This window comes from Ascaphus truei, chromosome 4 (genome assembly GCF_040206685.1).
Source record: "Ascaphus truei isolate aAscTru1 chromosome 4, aAscTru1.hap1, whole genome shotgun sequence".
NCBI lineage: Eukaryota > Metazoa > Chordata > Amphibia > Anura > Ascaphidae > Ascaphus > Ascaphus truei.
The window spans coordinates 21,445,630-21,470,167 of NC_134486.1; positions in this window are offsets into that span (position 1 = coordinate 21,445,630).

Sequence of the window (24,538 nt, forward strand, 5' to 3'; positions counted from 1 at the left end):
GATTTTGCTTTTATGCAGCATACTGTATCTAACAAAAATGTGTTTTCCATGCAACATAAAGCTCTACTGCAGAGGCGTATGTGAAAAATAACAGAGACTGTCAAAGTATCAGGGAGGAAATTATAGCATTTCTAAATAGAAATCAAAAAAATAAATGCTAAATATTTTTTTCAACTTTTTAATTCCCCCCTTTTTTTTTTTAAATGAACTATGTTTTTGAGTAGATTACTGCTTCTGGTTTCTGGAACATTCTGATTCACCAACTTCTAAAATAGCATAAATACAATCTAAAATATTTACACAAGAAAACATACTGTACAGTATTTTATATATTATACAATGTGTAGTAATGGCCAATAAAGTCAGCTTTATTTCCAGAGTTAGTTTTTAAGACGCTAATTACAGTATACCTGTTGGATTTAATTTCTAAATTACAGTACACACACAGTGTAGTGCTTATTGGTTGTCAGACCTTATCTTCCATGAACGAGCAGGGAAAATGATGGATAATGAATTAAAAAATAGATACTCGTCGGCTGAAAAATTTCCATAGAACACAGCAAACCTCTCACTTCACACAAATATTTAATGTTTCTATTCTCAGTTTTGATTCGTCTCTAGTCAGATATATTTTAATAATTGTACTAAGATTCTATACAGTCAAGATTTGGAGCTGAATGCATATAGAAACAGTCAACAAAAGGAAATATGTTCAACTAATGCCCCAAAATATCTACTGTATGTAAAACAGTCAGGTACCATTTCTTGAGTAATACTGTAGATTTGATGCTTAGTGCAGGAAATTTAAAGAAGAAATTGTCAGGGAAAATATAAAGCTGAAAGCTGAAAATACAAATCATGTTTTAATGCATAGGTGAATAATTCATAGTCTTCTTTTCCTATTGTTTTATGTCTGAAGCGCTTATTACTATTATGTGTTGTGATATAATGCACATGTATGGTAAAGTGCTATGTACCTGGATGGTGCTATTTAAATGAAGATATACAAACATACATACAGTACATAGTCTAAAATGCTGGTTCACAACCTTTTTTTACATTGTGCACCCATTCCTACAATATATTTGTTCTGCGAACACTTCATTAATAAATCATATTGCCTACTCATTAGACTATTGGTAACAAAACTGTTTGACTGATCCCAGGCAGAATAGTATCTTGAGATCATGGGGGAAATACATGCTTAATAAGGCCCAAAATTTTACCTTAGTTTGTGCAGACAGCATGGGTGGTAAAGTTATTAATTATTGCTGGAGCTTCCAAATTTCCACCCCACAATGCTTTGCTGCTGTGAATGCAAAGCATTGTGGAGATCAAGTTTGGAAGCTCCTGCTTTAATTAACCGGTGTACCACCCACGCTAAGATGCAGTTTAGAGCCTTACTAGGTTTGCATTCGCCACACGGTCTTAAGAAAACAATATACTGGGGATCTGCCATTACATATTTTTTGCCCAACGTCTTGGAGATGCCTCACAACCCCCCTGTTGGGAATCGCTGATCTAGAAAGCGAGAGACAATTTTACATTAATTTAAATCATGGCGACAAGGAATATACATTTGGATAATGTCAGTGAAATGTTAAACATCATTCATTTGAAGTGGCAAAAGGCACACGGCCGAAAGATTAGCTCAGCAACACAGGGGGAGCGACTTGTTCACTTATATGAGTACAAGTGAATATGAGTGAAACGCGTTGGGTGTTTGAACTATTCCACGGATTTGACCTGCAGACCACGGCGAACAGACGCTCTCTTCACTACACTCTGCCTACAGCCGTGACATCTTTGGATCACGTGTAGCCACGACCATCAGATGGGCAGGTTGAGAGACGGAGTCCCAGGAGGATCCAGCGTTCTTCCCTTAACAATTCAGCATAGTCAATCTGCGCTTGACCTTTTTTCTATTTGGAAGAGCAATACCTTAATCAGTCCTTTGTTATATAAATGCTATTGCAGTTACTTTGCCCCTTTTATCTTTTCAATACATGTGTAGTCATGTGTACCCTGCTACACTAGGATCATGCTACTGACTAAGAGATTGATCTCTTCACGCTTATGATTTCATAACATGAATTCTATTATTGATTTTTAAAAACTTTTTTTCTCAGTTTTTGATCCTCTGCACTATATATTGTGTTTTTTATTTGATATCCCCTAGTAGCTTGGCGCTTTTTTATCCATACTACACTCCCAATTGATGTACTGTATGCAAAACATAATCTCCCTTCAGAGCTGCAGTTCTGCCAGAGGTCTTAACCATTTAGTTTATAAATGCTTTTAGCAGCATATGCACGTATTATTTTTGCACATTTATTATATATCACTTAATGACCTTAGGTCTATTTGTTTTTAAAGCAAATTATTTGTGCATATCACTTCCTGCGCTCAGCAAGAGTATGTGCATGCACACTGAGACAAAGCAGGGGAAATAGCAAGAACATTTTATAAGCAAGTGTGCTGTGCTGTCAGCTGTGGCAAGCAACTCCAAGATTGCTCCGTGCCTGTGGGAATAACATAAAAATTGTCAAATGTATTCTTTGTACTGTATGTTTAATCTATTAAAAATTCCAATATTTACCGAATGTATTTTAAACTATATATTGGTTATTATTTGGTCATTATGAAAATGTGAAGTATACAGTGCTGCACAGTATGCAAGCACTTATGCAAAAACCTATCCAATCAGGGACACTTGAACAGGTGAGTTAATGACCTTGCCCTGTCAATCAAAAAGGATATAGAAAAAGGCGGAAGTACAACAGTACTCGTGGAAGTGATGTGATTTTTAAGGTTCATTTTAATGTGCTGTAAACTGTAGGCCTGTTTTTCTAAGTTGATATACTGTACTGTGATCTTAAAGCCCAGCCCTCACTTTATTACACCATAATTACTTATTTGGCAGCGGGACAGAGGAGAGTGCTTGTGTGGTCATTTTTCACTCATGTGAACTCTATTACTGTAATACAGATCAATAAAAGTAAATATTGCACTATTTTGTTTAGATACTTTAACATTGAACTTTATTAAGCAACATACATATAATAGCTAATATTTGAGCATTATACATACATTAAGTACTGGAACTTTTAAGCAACATACTTTAACTTAGATTAAAATACTTTTTGAAACAAGAGAAAGTGAACAATCAACATTGAAACAAGTCAACGAAAACATTGCTCTCCTGCCATCGGATCGAGGTACCTCATGAGGAAGGGGCTACTGGTGCCTGATCCAACAGGATCAGGCCTTGCCATGTCTGCTATTCAAGACAGTGAAATAAAGAGAGAACAGAAAAGCATAGCAATGTGCACTCACAGTGTCCAAATGGCTGCACGTGGAGCACACGGCAAGCAGCAAACAGCATGGTGGCTAAGCTGTTACAAGATTCAAGATAGAATGTTGCTTACTGTAGCTGGCACAAGTTCGAATTGAAACTACAGAAGATGCAGAGCTCTATAGCTTTATCGGGGTGATGCACTAAGCAGGGATAAGTGGGTTTTCTAGGTGCTATGCACAAAGCAAAGCTTTTAAGTGAGATAACTGCCTTTATAGCGTGATACTGCCTGATGTGAGATCCACAATGCAGTGATAACAGTACAGTACCGTGCTATAATGGCTACTTAAAAGCACTTATCACTGCTTTGTGAATGTCACAAAAGGCAGTATCGCGCTATAAAGGCATTTATCTCACTTAAAAGACTTATCACTGCTTTGTGAATCTCACAGCGGGTAGTATCACGCTATAATGGCTTTTTATCTCACTTAAAAGCACTTATCACTGCTTAGTGCATAACCTCCTTTATCTATAAAGGTCTGTGCTGTTCACATGCTTGATGCATTTTGTCAGATTAGTAGTTGCCAAAAAAAAATTCCTCTGTTGCGGGACAGCGGTGGCGAGGACAGTGATAGACAATTCTCCATTCTATTGCCTGGAGAGCATATCTGCTTTGCAGTTTATCGTTCTGTGGCCATATGACATAATGAAATTAAACTGAGTAAAGTACAGTGCCCATCGGCTTGGCTTGAGTTAAAAAATCGAGCTGTCCAGTATAGAAAACAGGTCACTGAATGAAGTGTTCTTTCCAACAGGAGAATTTTAAACAAGGAAGGAGGGGGAGGATCAAGAAACAGATAATGAACTAGACAGAATAGATAGGAATGGGGAAATAGCTAAGGGGCATGGAGGGAGAATGGAGGGAAGTGGAGTTTGGCAAACATGGAGAAACCCATATTAAATACTAGTAAACTTCTAAAAACTTAATGCAATTGGAGGGGAAAAGCTGGCATCATTCCCTTTAAGTGACGTCATGTAAAAAAAAAAAAAATTAAGTCGGAACATGGTTTCAACAGCCAATCTGGTGGCTGTTAACCATTTTGAGGCTAAATGTGACGTCACAAGCCATATTTAAGGCCGTGACGCCTCATTTGAGCCCAAGAAGCCGACGAGACAGCATTGGCTGGGATTTAACATGGGGTATTTTGGATTGACAGATGAAGAAAGAAGATAAAGAAGAACAAGAATTGGTTACAGATGAAGGTAGAAGAAGGTGATTAAAGAAAGAAAAAAGAAGATTGGGGTACCTGAGCCGGATCTTCATGGCGGATGGCATCGGATGCTGTTGGAGGCCTTCAAGATACGTGAGCTTCCTGTTTCCCCGGGAGTCGGAGGGCCACCGCTTCTAATGGTAAGTAAGATATTCAATGTTTGTAAATGTCTCTTTTTACAGGTTTATTTTATGGATGTGTTTTTTGATTTTTGGGGGGAGGCACATTGACTGATAATATATTAATCTGTACCTCTTTAGGGTACTGATTAATACATTATTATGCCAATATTTGGGGGGCATTTCTCGCTTGTTATTGCAGTTAATGATGTGGATGTGATTGTTTGTTTATGGTTAATGTAATAAAAGCTTTGCGATTGGTGTTCGCTTGTACTTAATGTTATATTATGTTAGCTCATGTGTTTTATGGATACTTCAGAGATTGTTTGAATATATTTCTTTGTCTTTTAATGTTACTGTACATTCATTAATGTTGTAGTAATTAATTGGTTTGATTGGTTAGTGTTACTATTCATTTTGAGTTGGTTTAGGAATTAATTGGTTTCATTGGTTAATGGTTTAATTAAATAATTGTTGATGTTGTTACTGCTGTTATTGATTGGATTAGCTGGCTACTGTTGTTATTGACTTTATTTAGGTATGCTAATGCAGTGTTTAATAATGGGCAAATAATCTATTATCCATATCTGGATAATAGTTATTTTGCACATTATTGTACTGTATGTGTTAGGGCGGATGGGGGAGGGGGGTCGTGTATTGATGTTTGATAATTCTTTTTTTAATATACATTTTAATTATAGTGTAGATGTGCAGGGGGTCTCCGGGGCTGACCCGCGTTGGTTTCAGGTCCGAGAACCCCCTACTTCAGGAGATACAGGCCCCGTTATGGGGTGCCGGTATCCCCTGCACTTTCAAGCGTCCACGTCACGTGACCGGGACATTGAAATTCTGCAGGGGATACCGGCACCCCATAACGGGGCCTGTATCTCCTGAAGTAGGGGGTCCTCGGACCTGAAACCAACGCTGTTCAGCTCCGGAGACCCCTTGCTCATGTACACTATAATGAAAATGTATTTATTTATTGTACGATCGCCTGTAACAGCCTTGCATGGAGATGGCAAATCTCCATGCAAATGTTATAAGCGGCTTTTTTTTCAATCAGCTAGCGTACGGGAACTTTAAGTGCGATAGCAGGGGGGAAATACATTGCACGCATGATAAGCCAGTTTTGGGCACGTCCGATAACAAATGGGCTGCGGGCCTTAGTGAATCCCGCCGCCGGCTTTATTTTTTATTGGACGTGCTAATTTTTTTCAGGCCAGCTCGAAAGCTCGGAGCTTAGTGCATTGCCCCCAATGTGTTACCTTTTGCCTGGAAAATCCATTCACATGGAGCCCATATAAACCATTTAAACCAACCTCACACTGATGTTACCCATCAAAGTTGAAACATGTCTGTGCGTGGTTGACTTGCTTTGCTAGTCCCAATTGGCTTCATGTTAATGGATCAATCTGTGAGGCATCAATGATGGTGGGATCAATGATGGGGAGTGAATACGGATGGCTGGAGCAGGAGAAACTGGATAGAGGCTTAAGCCTTAAGCTTTGTGTCACAGTTGGTTGAAAGGGCCAACTCTGAGGCAACAGGTGAGGGCAGAAGGTGGGTAGAGCTTAAATGTATGCTGTGGCAATGGAACAATACAGCAACTGATTTTGTTCACTGCAAAAGCTGCTACCCTGAATTGCAAAAGTTGTGGGTTCTTATTCCATCGAGAGAGGGGAGAATTTTTCGCTGATATTTGCATTCAATGCGAATGTGGAGTTTCTTTGTGGCTTGGTTTTAGAAAGTGGAGAAATACCTATTTTACTAGAGTCCCTTGTGTGAAATAAATACCCTAAAACCCATGGATAAACATCAGGGCACAATAAGCAGCAGATAGTGGAAATCTGTCTATTAGGAAGGGGCAGGGTATCTTTCCCTGTAACACTGCATCTCGCTACTCAGCAATGAAAATTGTTTGTAAGCTTGGTTTTTAAACTAAAGTACCACCAAGTGTGAAATTGCATGTTGTGTGGTTGCTTGATACATAAAAATACAGATATTTAAAATGTTCTTGCTAAATGCTAATATATTGTTTCAACCAAGTACTGCAGCACAATATTTTTGTTTGTTTAAAGATTCAATTGACAATCAGCAAGGTTGTGAAAATTTATAAACAGATGGAAGCAATGTTTAAACATGGCCTCATTGGAACATGACTCTAGTACGCATGATCCATTCAAGACTTCAACTACTGTATAACAATCACTGTACCTGTAGTAGGTTTATAAATTCTTCATTATACATTACTTATCCTGGCTAATGTTCCGTGAAGTTAAAAAGGGAGAAAAAAACAAGGGCCTTGTTTTGTACTATAGATACTAAATCAACACCTTGTTAAATAATGTTCTGTGTAGCATAGCGTGGTAAACATACAGTAGATTGTCGTCATTCATGCAAGCAGTTTCAATTGATGATATATTCAATATCTATCAATGGAGATTTACATTTCCTCCTGATCACAGTAAGTCTAAAAAAGGAGTGACAGTAAAAACACTCAGTTTGTCAAAAACTTTTGCTATCATCATTTATCTTATTCTCATTTTTGGATCAGTGGTAAACAGCATTCACTTCTTCGAGAAACTTGAGATGGTCCATTACTACAGTAGGTTCAGTTCTTGGAGAGGCTTCCACACCCATACAATTAATAAACGCACAATCCCAGCAAGCTCTAACCCCAGAACCCACCCCATTTTATATATGTGTATATATATATATATAACATACATATACATATCAAAAGGAGTGCTACTGGGCATGGCCAAATGTATACAACAAAAGACAAAAATACCCAATGCTACATCCAATGTGATAAAATACATAGTTAAATACTTCAATGTTAGTATTCTCATGAGTAAGGGTCATTTAGTTAAACCCTTTGGCCAAAGCGTTATAAGCCTGCAGCCACTTCACGGCATGACCAGTATGCAGGTCACCATGTTCGAATGTCACAATGTTCAAACTCATTATACAGTGGCGGCCGCTTTCATTCTCCTGCCGCCGCCACCGCAATGTGCGGGCGGACGCGGCTGATTTTTTTTTTCTGACGAGTGCCGCGCGTCACTGGTGCACCGGTCACGCGTGCCAGGGTGCGTGCGCGTGTGCCAGGAACCCGGAGAAGGGTGGCGGGGTTCAAGGAGTAAAGGGGGGATGCGTGTGTGCGCCCCCGGAACCCGGAGAAGCAGAGGCAGAGCAGCCTGGGGGTCGCAAGGGGAGGGGAAGATGTGGGGAAGATGCGGCTGGCACGCAGCCAAGTTCGGCGCCAGCCGAAAAAAGCCATGGGAAGACACGGGTAAATCTTAGAATGAAGCTGGCCGCAGCAGTACTGTCAATTAGGTGGTAAACCATGGCACTTCCTATAGCTACTAAGCAAAAAGAGTAGCACTCCAAAATAGTGGGCACGTGGATAGAATTTATTAAATTGAACATCTCAAACACAGCAGACTTTTCTCAAAAGAGTGTTGACCAAAATGTTGAATGTAAAAATACTAACCGCTTGACCACTATTTTAGAGTGCTACTCTTTTTGGTTAATTTCAATGGGATTTCACAATTACTTTGCAGCATCGGCAAGTATCTTTAATTTTTGAGTGCCTGTATACAGTTATATATGTAGCCCTGGGTAAGTTTGGGCTATAGTGCTTTCTCCTTCTGGCAGTAATCATCCCTGTTAAGGGCAGGTTTGCCAGGAGTAATCATGGGGTTTTCCCCACACACACCTATACTGTGTAGTAAGGCAGTGAAGATAGTGTCATCGGGCACTGTGTCCAATTACAGTGACACAGGGGTGGTGCATATTGGAACTACTTATTGCATAGCATTTCCTGAATTTAGCAGTTCCTCTCCACCCTTGAGAGAGGATAGTCGATCCCAGCAAGCTGCCAGGGCTCTGGCAGGCTTTGTGGCCCTCCCTCTGGGAGTGGTGTGGGAGACTATTCATTTTTCTCCACAAGGGAGTAAGAGAAGAGCAAGGACAGCTTCTAGGGCCCTGACTAGGAGTGGTGTCCAGGGACTTCCTTAGGGTGACAACCCAGTAATGAGCGGCTAAGTGACCGGGCTGCATGATAGGCAGTCTGCCAGTGGAGTAAATAAAGTATACCTTTGCTAAAGAACCCTTCTCGCCTGAGCCTGGAGTCATTCAGGGAGAAGTTGCACAAAGAGGTTCTCCTTCAGAGATTCCTCCCTACCACGCTGGGGATCTATAGCAAAGAAAAAAGTACCCGGGCGCTCCCTCTAGATGAAGTACAATGTAAAAATAAATGTGTAATGAAATGTAACGACCTTATACAGTAACTAAGGTACGTTGCTGCTTTCGTAGTCTCTTCCTATGACTCTATGACCCCCGTAGGACCTATCCAGGATCCTTGTAAATGCAAAAAAAGGGGAGAACACAGGGGGGAGCACAGGTTTGAGAAATGTAACACGTACAAATTCAGTGTCAATGGAATATGAAATGCTCCTAGTTTGGAATCAAACTAGGAGCATTTCATATTCCATTGACACTGAATTTGTACGTGTTACATTTCTCAAACCTGTGCTCCCCCCTGTGTTCTCCCCTCACGCTGGGGATCTGTTGGAGATGGAGGTGATGTACCAAGAGTGAGTATGACTCAGCCATACCTCGAAAGCCAGTCATGATATCATCCCCATACCACCACGGCAGACAGTGCCCCCTGTTGCTAGCAGGTTTGCACCACATACACTCATGTAACCAGTACATCATTTCCCCTAGGGTACCCGACATCAGATTGGAAGGGGGGACGACGACAGGGTCACATATATTTTTTTGCTTTTCATATACAACCTTGTAAACCTTCCCCAGGAGTCGTACTCCTGAGGAAGGTTTACAAACCGAAACGCGTAGAGTCAGTGAAGAGTGAGCTCTTTGTATTCCTGAAATTTATTATTGGCAGTTTGCTGCTCCAAAATTGGGACCGATCGTACCCAGAAGTGACATGGTCCGCTATCGGAAGTGACGCGACACACACAAGCAGCCAGGAAGTCTGTGCAGACTGTGAGGGACGGAAGAGTAAAGCAAGCTACTCATCTTTAATTTTCATGTGTCCATGCTTAATGATTCAAATGTAAGAGTAATACCATTTGTTCTAATACATGTTCCTATTGAACAAACAATGTTGCAATAAATTGTCATCTTTGTTCTATTGAGGAACATAATGCAGAGACCCCTGTTATTCACCTGAGATTGAAGACATCTAAGACTACACCAGTGTAGAAACTGCTAACTATTTGCTGGGAAAGTGTGAGTCCCCATTTTTGGCTGATACCTTGAAGTCACAAAACTTTGGAACAAATTGCACTATTGTAGTATTTCTTTGTTTTTTAGGTGGTGAAACCTGCGCTCCCCAAAGCTACAACTACAATCCGATTAGAAGAGAAATTGGACCTTCTCTTAATGGGGTTGAGCTGCAACCTTTTCACCTTATTCACTAAATTTTATATAATTTTACATATTTGCACTGTCACTATTTAAGTTATATTAGTGCACTGTATACACCTTTTGGTGATATATATATATATATATATATATATATATATATATGTATATATATATATATATATATATATATATATATATACAGTGTTCGACAAACCTATACATTTGCTCGCCCCAGGCGAGTGGATTTAACATCGTGGCGAGCTCCTATTGGCAGCATACGTTTGGTACTAGGTGGCGAGTAGATTTTTTGGTGATTTGTCAACCACTGTGTATATATATATATATATATATATATATATATATATATATATATATATATAATATATATATATCCATGTAGAGGTATCAGTACCGTGTTAGCCGAGCTTCAATAATCAAAAAATAAATAGATGATACCGTTCTGTGGCTAACGAAATGCTTTTATTTGTGCGAGCTTTCGAGATACACTGATCTCTTCTTCCGGCGATGTTACAATGAATGAAGCAAGCAAAAGCTATACTATAAACAGTGTCTATTGGAATGTTATCTGTGCTGGTCCTTCCCCCGGTGTGGATGTGTTTTATGGCTGGAGGTGTCAAAAGGTTCCTGAAAGCAAGTGATGAAAGAGTGTGTATGTGTATCAGTGTGAATAAAAATGAATGGAGAGCCCACAGTATATACAGTGCTTTACAAAAGGTGTGTGTGGAGTGTGAGTGGATATAAATGGTGTGGGTGGGTGTGGAAATGTGAGAGTTAGTAGCACAACTAAAAGTGTGTGTGTGGATACTATGTGGTCCCTATAGGTGTATAAGGATGGAAAAACAAGGAGTATAAGTATGTGTGAGAGACAGCTGTGTGTACATACATATAGCACAGTATGTACAGACAGGCCTATAGCGCTCATGGGAAGACAGTTCACTTGTGTCAGTAATGACTCATAAAATTTCGATCTCTGTTTAGGCCACTGCTAAGTATCCCGAACAGTTGCATAAATTTGTATTCATGCAACCGTCTCTTTTTCGGTGTTTTAAGATTACCTTTGAGTATGGCAACCCTCAGATCGTTCATGTAATGGCCAGAGTCAGAGAAATGTTCGCCAACAGGACTGTCTCTTGTTCTGCGTGTGATGCTGTGGCGGTGCAGGTTCATTCTCTTGTTTAGCCCCTGCCCTGTCTCACCTATGTAGTAGCAGCCCCCTGGGCATTTCATGCACATGATGAGGTACACGACATTGCTGGAGGAACAGGTGAACCTTCCTCTGATTTTGTATTCCCGATTCCCGTGTGGTATTTGTATTGTGTCCGCTGTGTAGAGCATTGCGCAGGTTTTGCATCTTGGGTCCTGGCATGGATTTGTCCCGTATTTAGTTGTACTACTGAATACTTTACTCCTCACCATAATATTCTTGAGATTATGGGGTTGTCTGTATGATAATAAGGGTGCTTCAGGGAAGACCTGTTGCAGTCTTGTATCTTCCTGGAGGATGGGTTGTAGTTTCCTGGGGATCTTGCGTAGGGCTCCTAGGTGTGGGTTATATGTGACCACCAAAGGTACCCTGTCGCTTGATATATATATATATATTTAATATTATTTATCATTGTTAATGTTAATGTTAGGGTTGCAGTACTGGTTTCCAAATGAAATCAAATCCAAGTTTTATCCACATTACTTTCCAACAGCGGCTTTGTTTTCACTCATTATCTTATGTTTAAAATGAATATTGTTTTGGTTGTATTGCCCCATTCATGTTCTAGAATTACATTAATTCATTCAAACTGTATAACTAATGTTCTTTTCTTTATTGCATTTTTGATGGGTAATTTGGCTTTAGATACATGGAAGCTGGGTAATTTACTATAAAATAGCTCCTCTTCTACATTTAAGTTCTGAGTTATGAATAATATTCATTCCCAGCTCCCTTTTTATGGTCAGTTAATTTGATTTTTGAAGATATTGATTAAATCCTCCCAGATGTTATGCAGTGGTGTCTTTTCAGTGACCATAATATCCAAAAACGATTGTTTCAGTAGCAGTGTGAATAATTAAGATTTTTTTTTTTTATTAAAAAAGCATCTTTACATGCTGTCACAAATAAGACCATTTCATTGCTGATGCTGAAATGTGAAACCAGGGAGGACCAATTAGAACTGAGATGTACTATATGTGTAAAAAAATTATTTGTGTTTGAAATAGCATTATGACATAACTTCTCATTTACTTAATGCACTCACTTCAATAAGGCACTGTGATCCCTGTGTAACCCCCTTTCCCATGCCTATGGGAAACTGTGGGCGATTATGCGTGCTGCTAATACCTGTACGCTCACAGGAGGCCAGAGTCAGCTTCTGGGAGCCTGGGGTGAGCTCTCTCTTGGTGCAGCGCTTCCAACAATGAGGAACCCAGCCTAGGCGGGATTAACTCCTCATAAAAAACAATACGACAATAATAATACAACCAATGCATATAACGCACTTTACTAACACAGTAATAACATAATAATACATGTAGCGCTGTTTCCCCCACCCTATGGGAGATGTGGTGACTACTGAATATAAGTGGTGCATTACCTGCGGCTCACAGGAGGCCTGAAACTCCGCAACTGGGAGCCTTGGGTGTACCTAGATCATCTGGTGACAGCGCCTCCACCTGTGATGGATCCTGACAGTGCCGGTAACACCTCTACAGGACCCAATGCAATAATTACTCACAGCGTATATAATAACAGGTTATGCCTGTTATTATGCCTTGGGGCATCCGGGTGAGCTGGTAAAACCCAACGGGGCAGACAAACGCTGTCTTCTGGTCTTCGGAGCTCATGGGGACATGGTAGTACCCTAGTACCCTGACCGCAGATCCAGCATACTGAACCATTGGCTGCCCAAAAGGGCACTGAGGATCTCCTCGATCTGGGGCAGAGTGTATTGGTCCGGAACCGTGCGATGGTTCAGGGTGTGATAATACAAACATAGGCGCATGGAGCCATTCTTCTTCCCCACCACTACGATTGGTGAGGCGTAGGGGCTGCAGGACTCGGTCACGATACCGGCAGTCTCCATCTCCTTCAGAATGCTCCTAACATTATCCACATCTCTTGGAGCGATACGTCTTGACCTTTTGTGGAAAGGGGTGGCATCATTCATCTGCATGGTGTGTTGCGTGTTCTATCTACATCCCACATCCATCTCACTGGTGGAGAACACTTCTTGCCGCTCCATTAAGTTGTCACCGAGCCGCTTTCTCCACTCAGTAGGTTATGACAATTCTCCAAAGGTGAAGGGCAGTTCGGCTGAGGGTTCTCTCACTGTGGCTGCATTTATGTGAACCAGAGGTTCCACGTTGGTGACCGCATATATTTGCCCCAGTATTTGGCCTTTATCTAAATGGACCAGATGAGGCGATAGGTCTTGGATAGACATCACAAATCGCCAAAGGAGTTTAGTCTTCCACTCCTTCATTTCAGGGACCAACTTTCATCCCTTCAGTTGGTCATCTGCTGGAGTTTCCAGGGAGAAATACTGGTCTCTCTCATCATATGCGGGGTAGTTGAGAGTCACTGTTACATGTTGCACTCCCCTGATGTAATTTCTAAAAAAAACCTTCTCGAGGTTGTAGATTTGTTCAAACCGCTCCTGCACAGAGATACAGAAACACTCCTCCTTGTATGCCAGATGGATCTTTAGAGACGACAAGGGTAGTTCTCCCGCTTGTTAAAGGAAAACCCTGATCAAGGACCGGACCACATCTGCAATGGTTCCTAGTATGATGGGGGAATTTGGATGTTCCCGAGTTTCAGGACACACCAATGCTTTCACTTCCATTGGGTGAGTCATATTCGTGTTGAGCTGTGGACTATCCATCCTCACCCGAATTATTCCATCTATGGGGTAGTCTTGACTGCTGAGGCCCCATAGCACCATTTTTACTACTGACTGCAAGGGCAGATGTTTTAGGTGCATGTCACAGACTATGGTCACTTGTGACCCTGTGTCTAGTAGCGTGGTGGCGTATATCCCTTCAATTAACACTCTCACTATTGCCGAAGCAATCACTCTACTATAGGCCTCCTGAGATCTCTCAATTTTGGGATCGCCGGGGAGAGGGATCTCAGTGGAACTGGTCGGGAGTTCTTTCATGTTAGTGACGTAGGACCTGGCTGTAGTGGTGAAGGGTTTCGACTGTTTGCAGTCCTTTGCCAGGTGACCCTCTGTGTTGCAAGTGTAACAGCGCGAAACCCGGGTCGCACTGGTGCTAGGCATAGTGAACGGGTTCCGTGGCACCCTGGGGGCGGAGACAAGTGCCACTGAAGGACGATTATCTTCAACACTTTCCATCTCAGATGGCTTCTGGGACGAAGCCCATTTGGTCTCTCCCTTGTGGGAGTCTTTAGGTTTCTTGGGGGGTGTAACCATGTATGGGTCTCATGCCCTTTCTCCGGGCTCAATAGACTCTTCAATGTAGGGGGACTTCCTTAAAGCAGGGAACACCTAATCATAGTAGCTATATGATGGGTGGGTATAGATCCCCTTAAGAACTGTTTTCTACGATATTCATCAACTTCGGAGGCTGGAATTAAATTGTGGGAATGTAGGGTCCATAAAACTAACTGTATCCATTAAATAAACTCACACAGCTCTTCCCCTTTTTTCAGTCTAAGACTATAGAACTTAGACCAGAGTTCGCACTCGTCCTCTTCTAGGCCATAGCTCTGAGTTAAGAGGGCCACTAACCTCTGTGCCGTAGCAATTGTATCCTGTTTGCGGTGAATTCTCACAATCATAGAGGCAGGGTTTTTTAGGCATTACATTATCCGATGCCTCTTAACAGCTTCGCTGCAAAACCTTTCCTCCAGTACTTTCAAGGTATGATCCTTCCAGGCTTTGAATGCCTCCTCCCCGACGGGCGTGGACAATACCCTTTAGAAAGCTTTCAACTTACGATAATACTGTGCCTGAGATTGCTCTCCCCTCTTCCCAGCCATCTGCTGTATGGCTTCTGTGAGCATCTGAACTCCATCCGTGCTGCAGGAACTGTGACTGCTCTGACCAGACAGTCAGCTGCGACCGGACGTGGAACTAGCTTTGCTCCTGCAAGGACTCCCCGGGGAAGGTGAAGACATAACCATCGGAAGCTCCTGCATGTTAGAGGCGGGACTAGTGGGCTCCACCTTCACTGGTATTTCAGGATAGATTATAGGGTACCCGCTATCTAGTGCTCCACGGAATCATAAGGTGGATGGACCTCCTTCTTCCGTTAAGTCATACCTGCCAGTAACTAGCACTGCGCACCATAACTTTTCTTGGTCCGTTCGGTGGCCTTGGATATGTGCGGCCTGTAGTCCCGGGAACTTCCCCAGTACTAAACAGATGCCATATAAAGGGGGAAGTTTCCCTTGGGAAGGAAGTTACATCTTGCTGTGGGGTTTAACCCATTCATTACCTTACCGTTTGTAACTGTTAAGGTACGGGAGGGGTTAATACCTCCCAGGAGGCCTAATCAGCCTCTCTGTGTCAACTATAACCTTCATCCACCCCTCTCCCACCTACAAACCAACTACTACTGAAGCTGAGGGTGTCTGGATCTGACCCCCATTTATTTCAGGTTCAGGAATCCCTACTTCTCGAGGTTCTTATGGGGTATGATATGGGGTTCCGATATCTATTGCAAGTTTAGTTCTCCGTCGTCATGTGACGTAGAACATTTAAACTTGCCGGAGATAACAGCGCCCTTACGGAGGCCTGTAACTTGGGAAGTAAGGGATCCCTGGACCTGAAATTAATGGTCAGGTCCATAAACCCCCTGCTTCAACAATATGTTAATAAAATTAAAATAAAAACATTGCGATTGCCTCTGCAGGCAGATCACTCGGGTAGATCTTACAGCTAAGTCGATCAGTATGGCATTTTCCTACCAAACAGTGTTTGGCTTGCAATTATTCTTTCTGAATACCGTTATAACACAAATGTCATACCATGAGATAGGTACATGCCAACCCAAACAATATGGCAGCGAGCTTATCAGATCTACATGAATAGGCCCCATAGACTTATTTAGGATGTGACCTACAGTACTCCCCCACCTAAATGTCAACTTGTGGCCTGAATCTCCTTCCCTCTCTCACTCCAAGCTCCCCACCAGCCCTTCCCTTAGTGTCTAAGACTCCCTCTCATTCATATGGTATGTACACTTGTAACAATTATAGTTACCTGTATGTACTGTACCTACTTTTTTGTACCCCCTGCCTTCCGCTACCCCCAATCTTTCCCTTTTTTCTGTATTTTCCCTGCCTCCCCAGATGTTTGTTTCAACGGTAAAAAACAGAAACAAACAAATGAAGAGATTTAGAAATTGAATTTATTTACAGAACATAATCACCACCACCTCTTTTTATTGTGGAAGCAAGGAAAAAAGGGATGGAAAAAAAGTGGATGCAAAGGCATGACATTGCAAACCAACCAGCAAGTACCTTGGAGAGAAGACAAGACATGGCAAACCACTGGTATTTTTTTCAGAGACCTACAACAGGAAATATGATGAAAATACATTTTTAAAGCTTGGTGTATCATGAGGGCAGGAAGGGGTCCCCTTTCCAGTTCTTTTATCTATTTATGTATTTATTTTGCGAGAGAAACAGCTTATTTTTCAATGGAGAATTCATCTGCATGAGAATTCCACCAAATAATATCCTTGGAGGTCAGGAAATATCAGCGTGAAACAAATACAAATGTAATACAAAACATTAAAAGGGCATGTTTCAATTTAATAAAACATGTAGGATTTACTGTTTTTAGCATCAGCAAAGTTTGGAGTAACCAGTATGTAAACAAATTTGTTATTGACTCCTGTAAATAAACAAATGGTTGTACAGTAATCATAAATACATTTACAGTGGAACAATATGTGTACGATCTGTTTCCTTCTCTGTCTTTAAATATATAACATGCATTTTGCTCAGACTTTTTGATTTTCAAAAACCTGTTGTGAATGGTAAATGAATAAGTGTTGCAGGAAAAATAAGGGATTCTTCAACCTTGAAAACAGAATATTGTGTTTCCTTGCAGCAGCAACACTCATAATTCTGAAGTGCTGCAGGCATACAGAGAGAGATGAAGGGATTTCAAAACTAGAAGAAAAACAATTGTGTTTCGAAAGGGTTTATGCATCAGGGGACTCTGGATCTCTTCGGCAGTTTAACTTCACTGCCATTTTCTTTTCACAAACAGCAAAACAAATATTGCCTGAAAAATTGTATGGCAAGTTAATGTTTCATTAAGCAAGGGAAATGTACTGTAGGTCCTTCAGTTCATTTAAACATAGCTGTTTGGTGTTGGTAATTAGAATTTGGGGTCTTATCTTAGCATAGTCGGTAATCATTTCATATTTTTTTTCCGGAATATGTTAATAAATAACCCCCGTTTTGATATGAAAATGAACGAGATAATGAAGTTAATTATTTGCAGAATGTTATAGGGAATTTCAGATATTAGAAATAGTTTATCCTAATGGAGTGTAGGCTTTTATAGAGATATAAATGGAAATGAGAGAGGGGGTTAAAGGGAAATGTGTTGTAAGCAACATAAATGAATTTTATTTCAGAGATATAGTAATCTTTTTTTACATTTGCTAGTTTATTGTATCCCTCTTTCCCTGTATTTGTATTTTAGTTGTAGTTTTATATTCTTTTCATTGTAGTAGGGAAAGATGAGAGGATACAGATAATGAAAGGGAAAGATAAGAAGAAGGGGGTGATAATGGAAATGGGAAGAGGTCCATTCTGATTGACATAACTTAAAGCTGCAGCCGCTGATCAAATTTTTATTAAAAAAATAATGTATGTGTAGCAGGGTAGTCGTCCACACCTCTAGAGGGAGCTGCTGCAGGTGTGGTGGCCATGTTGGCACCTCCAAAGGACTAGAGAGAGAGGATATCCCCTGGCGGAACGGGATATCCTCTGGAGACTGGAGAACGCATTGCAGAACTGTCGGAGACCGCGGAGGATTAGATTGTGTCTGCGGGGCCAGTTAGGCTGCCCAGGACTAGGCCAGAGAAACACGTAGGCCCGAGTTAGGCCCTGAGCCACGCTAGCTGAGTGCTGTAGGGATGGCCATATTTCCGGGACATTCCTTTTAGCCGGTTGCTAGCGAAGCGACAGCTGAGGATGAAGGATGAACCGCCGAGAGGATTCCCCAGGCTGAGGACTGCTACCGAGTGGCTGCCGGCAGTAAGGAGTGAGGGGAATATTGTTGAGAAGCCCCGCTACGTGGGATCACGGTTGCGGCTACTGCTATCTACCGCGGATTCCCTGGCTACACCATTGTAACCAGGAAGGTACCAACGTGCAACACCAAATACACCGGGAGGGTAGCGCTGCCCTCACATACATTCGGGGTTGCTTTGCCAGACACCCAGCGCTGCTGGGGTACCCAAGGGAATGGGTACTTGGGTATTTGGGTGTATCACGTCGGGGTATATTATTCCTATTGTTGTTGTATGTGTATCAGCAGGGACCTGTTGGTAAACGTTATTGCTTATCATTGTTGTGTGTTGTGGTTATTTGCTGTACATGCTCCCGTGAGGAGCCATCCCGCCTTCGCTGGAATCCCCACGGGTGGAGGTGCTGCACTCCACACCCCCAAGCTCCCTGAGAGCGGAGGCCCAAGCCTCCCTTAGGGGAGGAGGTGTTACATATGTATGCAGATCTTTATTTTGATAGTGTATGCGGCATTTACAAAAGAGGCAATACAGTACAGGGAATTATAATACAATAAGTGCAACAAAGTCAGACAAAAGGGTAGGAAATCCCTGCCCTGAGGAGCTTACAGTCTAAGTAAAATGTTTGGAGACTTAGGCAAAGGCCCCGCTTCCTCAGTCAGCGCGCCCGCACTGCAGACAGGCGGCGCGCTGACAGGCACAGACCGCGATATGCAGTCTGTAGGGAGCCGGGAGCCGGAGCGGGAGGGGGGGCGTGGTTTGAGAGGAGGGACCCGCTATTCCCCCCCCTCCCTCCACGGGCTCGGTCTCGGTTCCCGGGCTGCACGATGGAGCTGCTGCGGGCTGCTGGAAGGTAAGCAGCTCCTGCTCCACACACGCTGATACACACACACACACACCCCCTACCTTGTGGAGGAAGCTGTCTGACAGCTCCCCCTCCCGCCCCGGATAGGGTCATCAGCGCACCACGTAATGCATCACCGCTCAGGATCACAATTTTCTTGCATCCCCTGGTGGCTGACGCTTCACAGCACGTTGTGAGCCGTGCAGCGAGGGGGGACTGGGACCGGCTAGGAAAGGATACCCCTGCTGGTGAGGAACGCGCACGCGGCCGCATGCGCCGCCGGACGCAGCGGGACCAAAGCCTTAGAGAGACAGCAGGTGAGGGAATAAGTGATGTAGATTGCATAGCTTGGTCACAATGGTTATTGTGGGTTTGGGACAGTAGCCATTAGTCCAGGCTATTGAAATGCTTCATGTAAAAGGTGTATTTTAAGCTTTAAAAGGTGGAGAGAGAGGGTGCTTGAAATATACTAAGGGGCCTATACACTAAGCTCTGATAAAAAAAATCGCCAGGGTTGTAAAATCTCCATTTTTTCTACCGTTGCTATCACGTATGCAGAAAGCCCTGAATACCGGTGATCGCAACATTTGCAAAAATGGCGAGTAGCCAGCGGCGTGATGATCATCTCCCTGAAAAGGCCTTACCCGGTGAGTTCTATCTGCTGCAGATAGGGCTGCTCAGAGAAAGCCGCCTCTCCCTGTGCAAATCTCGCCCGAAATGTATGTGTTTTTATTTAAATTGTATTACTAGTGTAGATGAGCAGGGGGTCTCCTGAGCTGAAGCGCTTTGACTTCAGCCTCAGCGACCCCCTGCTTGAGTTACAGGCCCTGGTATGGGGGATCGTGTGCCAGTATTGCCGTCATTTTTAAATCATCCTCGTCACGTGACCGGGGGATTTAAAGAATGAAGGAGATACCGGCACCCCAAATCTGGGCCTGTAACTCGGGAAGCAGCGGGTCCCGAGGCTGAAATCAATGCGGTTCAGCTCAGGAGATCCCCTGCTCCAGCATACTATTGACAAAAATGATATTAAAGCAGCTTCATTACCTTAGCGGATACCCGCAAGGCAACAAAGGGGTTAACGCACAATAGCAGCTTTATTGAGGCCAGAGAGGGTGAGTGAAGCGGGTACTTGGCCCTTCCCCTTCTGCCCCCAATAAAGACGCTGTTGTTCCTTAACCCCTTCATTGCCTTAGTGGTTAGTCGCCAAGGTAATGAAGTGGCCTGTAAATGCATTTTTATTGCATGGGATTCATGCCAGGGTCTCAAGTCCCGTCTCGCCGCTTATCAGCAGCATCTCACCACCCTCTTGCCAACTTTTGTTGGCGAGATGATTTTGAGAGGAAATCTCAATTTTAGAAACACACAGATACTCAGCAAGCTCTCAGAAACCCCCCCAAATTACCACAAAATATATTTATGTACAGTAGAGGCAACGTTTATTCTAACATTTGCCGTAAACTAGCCGGGTTACATTCTGGGTATGTGCTGGGTATGTGCTGGGTATGTTCTGGGCTAGTTTGAGGCACGTTTAAGGCATTTCTGCATTGACTAACGACCCATAGGATTAACACAGCAGGGATCCCTGGCAATCCAATTCAGTTTGAATGGGACTGCCAGGGACCCCTGCTGTTAATCTGATAGGCCATTAATCAATGCAGAAATGCTGGGGCTAGTTTAAGGAAAGTTTAAGGCATGTATTCAGAATGTACCTGGGTGTCTCCTGGTTTTTTGGGGGAATTGCCACTGGTTTTTGTTCGAATAAGAGTTGCCTCTACTGTATATACAGTTGTGTGAAAAAGAAAGTACACCCTCTTTGAATTCTATGGTTTTACATATCAGGACACACTGTAATAACAATCATCTGTTCCTTAGCAGGACTTAAAATTAGGTAAATGCAACCTCAGATGAACAACACAAAAAAGCCAAAATTGATTACAGAAGGAAGACTGGGAATTTAATACGGGGAAAGGGGGCTACAAGTGATTAAATTAAGCACATGTATTTGTGAGACATACAAGTAAAAACAAGGTGAAGCACAGCAATTAAAGCAAATGCAGAGAGAAAGTAATATAAAGACGCAACATTTGGAATGCAACTTCCAGGAACCACATGCAAGGTCGAAAAAACACAAATATCGCAATTCAGTGTATTAAAGTGTGTATTCTGAGGTAGAAGGGTAATAGATGCACTCACATGTTAGCTGGATAAAGCAGGCATGTATTGACATCAGAAGTTAGACTTTGAGAATATGACATCAAGCCTCAGGATAGAATGGATATCCTACACACAATAGTGTTGAAAAGGAATGTCAAGGATCATTTAATACTTGTGAATATATCAGAAATCCTCTCCAGTACGTTTTATAGAGAGAGAAAGAAAAAAGACATAGTGCAAGTATAGCAGATAAATATATTTATTTATATTGTTAGCACTGTTTTTCACTTATATTTTATTTATGCTTTCTATTGATTGATGAGCTTTGTGTTTGTTTGCAAGAAAGTAATATAACAAAGTGAGCTGTGACTTGAGTTAGGACTTCTAATCTTATAAAGAATAAAGACAATGGGCCATAATTACTAAGCAGTGTTCTGCCATAAGGCACCTTCGCTGCTGGAAAACATTACAGCTTATTCCAATCAATGGGCTGTAAGGTTTCTTCCTACTAGAACCAGAAAAAGTAAACCGAGTTGTGGGCATTCAACGTCACTGCTGGGCGAATTGGTGATAATAATTAAAACAATTTAATTCGATCAATTAAAATAATGGAAGTTAATAACGATGATAGGTTCACTGTGAACCAGAAACAGCAACAAGATAAATGCTGGGGTCTAAAATGTAGTGTGTGAAAACTGTAGGGTGCAGGAGGAGCCTACATGGGCCGCAGCCAAACAATCTATTGGCAAGGTAAATTAACCATTGTTGAGCGGGCTAATAAGGGGTTAAATCAACTCTGTAACTATGCAGTATAATATGGATAGGCTAATCAGATGGATCTTATAAGCTGAATAGCAAAAGTAGAAGAACATATCAGTACCCTCTAAATAATAGGTCTAAATACAAATAAAAATGGCCCCTGAAATGGTATAAGGTGTATTTTGTACACACAGAGGTGCAGAGTGAACCTGCAATGAGGTTACAGATCCTGATATAGAGTCAGGATACACATAAGCGGTTCGTCCCTGCAGGTAGCTAATCAGAGAGCAGATTAGTAACAGCTGCATGGAGTTAAATGAGCATCTGGCACATGTGTGTAATTAGAATAACACAACTACTGTGTAATGTAAGCCAGGATAGCGGTTATTTTCATATTAGAACTTGATAATCCATAGAAACATAGATAGTAATAAAAGCTAGGTTCACAGGTGTATAGTCTGAAGGGATCAGTACCCTCTAAATAATGCTATAGGTACAGATATAAATGCAACCTGGAATGGTGTATGGTGTATTTACACATTGAGCTGAAGACAACGAACACAGAGTGAACCTGCAACAAAGTAACAGATCCTGATATAGAGTCAAGCTTCTCGGGATACACGTTAGCGGTGTATCCCTGCAAGTAGCTTTATCAGAGAGCATAGAGACAGATGATTGAAGTGTGCTGTGAACTAGCAATGCCTGGAGGCATAAGTGCAGGATAAAACTGAGACAGGGTGCCATGGTGTAACGTGGATGCCCTAGTGCGGATCAAAGTACCCTGCCGTGCATAGGACAATGACTGTTACTTTCTAGTTTGCCTTTTCTTCCTATTCCAGAAGGTGTCTCATGGCAGAAGATTGCTGATTAGATGTATTTATCTGTCCCTGAAGAGTAAAGTGCATTGTATAGGTATGAGCACTCAATAAGAAATAGGGCTCAAAACTAAGTATGCTGTGGCATCTGGTTTTGCTCACACTGCTAGAGCTATTGTTCTGAATAACAAACATTGTGTGGGTTTAACTTCTGATTCTGTTGGGTCTGACACCATATCCCATTCCTTATGAGGTGCTTTAGACTTGTCAACCCAATAACAGTTTGTGTTCTGTGGGAAAACAACGGAATCACTTCCTGCAGTTTGTAGAGATTTATTTATTTTAAAATAAAGTATCTTTGTGCATATCCGTCATGAAGCACCAAATTGATTTGGTTAAAACAATCTGCAAAATTTTGGGAAATGGATTTTGACTGGCCCAGGACTAGAGTTACGACCGGGCCCCACCCCTCCCCCCATGTTGGTGGTCTTACAAGCCCCCCATTTCACACCTTGCGGCCCTCCCTCTTCCCATATATTTCTCTCCCCTCAATCTCACTCCCTCATCCCCTCGATCAATTACCCCAATCTCACTAATCACCCCTCCCGCCTCATATGTTTTTCTCTTCCCTGCACCTAATTCTTACTCCCTCTTTTCCTCACTCATTCCCTCCTCTCACTCTCCTCCTCAATTACCCCACTCTCACTCAATAACTCCTCCTCACACTCATTCCCCCTCCTCCCCACATAATGCCCCCCACAAAATACATATATTATAAATAAACCGCCCACCATATACAAATATATATATTAAAAAAAATACACCCAAATACATATATAAAAAAACAGCTCCCAAATACATATAAAATACAGACACTTTGGGATGGTCTCAGGCCGGGGCCAGTGGCTGCTGGGGGCCCGGCCGGCCGGTGTTGCCTCCAGGCTCTAGATCTCCCCCTGCTGCGGTCCTCTTTCCCTCACTAACTGTCCCACACCGAGCCTCTGATGTCAGTGCACGGGGGGCCTCTCTCAAGCCGGTGCGTTCTGGAAGCTGAGTGCGCACAGACATCAGAGGGCCCGGTGTGTGCCAGCATCAGAAGCCACCACCAGCCCTGGGACACTTATCTCTCCCTCTGTCGTAGCCCTGCACTGATGAGACCCAAAAGGTCGAAGCAGCTGTCTGTGGGTAGGTTTCATGGCTATGTATCTTAACCCAGGCTGTGCTGAAAAGCTGTGCAATGCAGCAAGCATAAGCTTATAGAGGTTCATGTCAAAATGGATTTGAAGTAAAAGGTGGCACTGTGTTCTCATTTGCATGTCATTTCCCAGAATGCCTTGCTACAGTGGAAGTATGCTGGGCAATAATTGTGAAAGGCAGGTTGCAGACCTGTCTTAGACATGCAAATGAGCATACAGTAATATATATACAAACAAACAAAAAGAATAATTCCTGCGTTCTTACTAATTAGGCTAAAATAAAATAGTGATCTCATGAATAAGGGTTATTTCGTTAAACCCTTTGTCCAAAGCGTTATAAGCCTGCAGCCAACGTCAAGGCATAACCGAATTTGCAGGTATCTGCACTGAATATATGTATTATTGTCCCATGGACTAGTGAAAATGTGAGAAAGCACT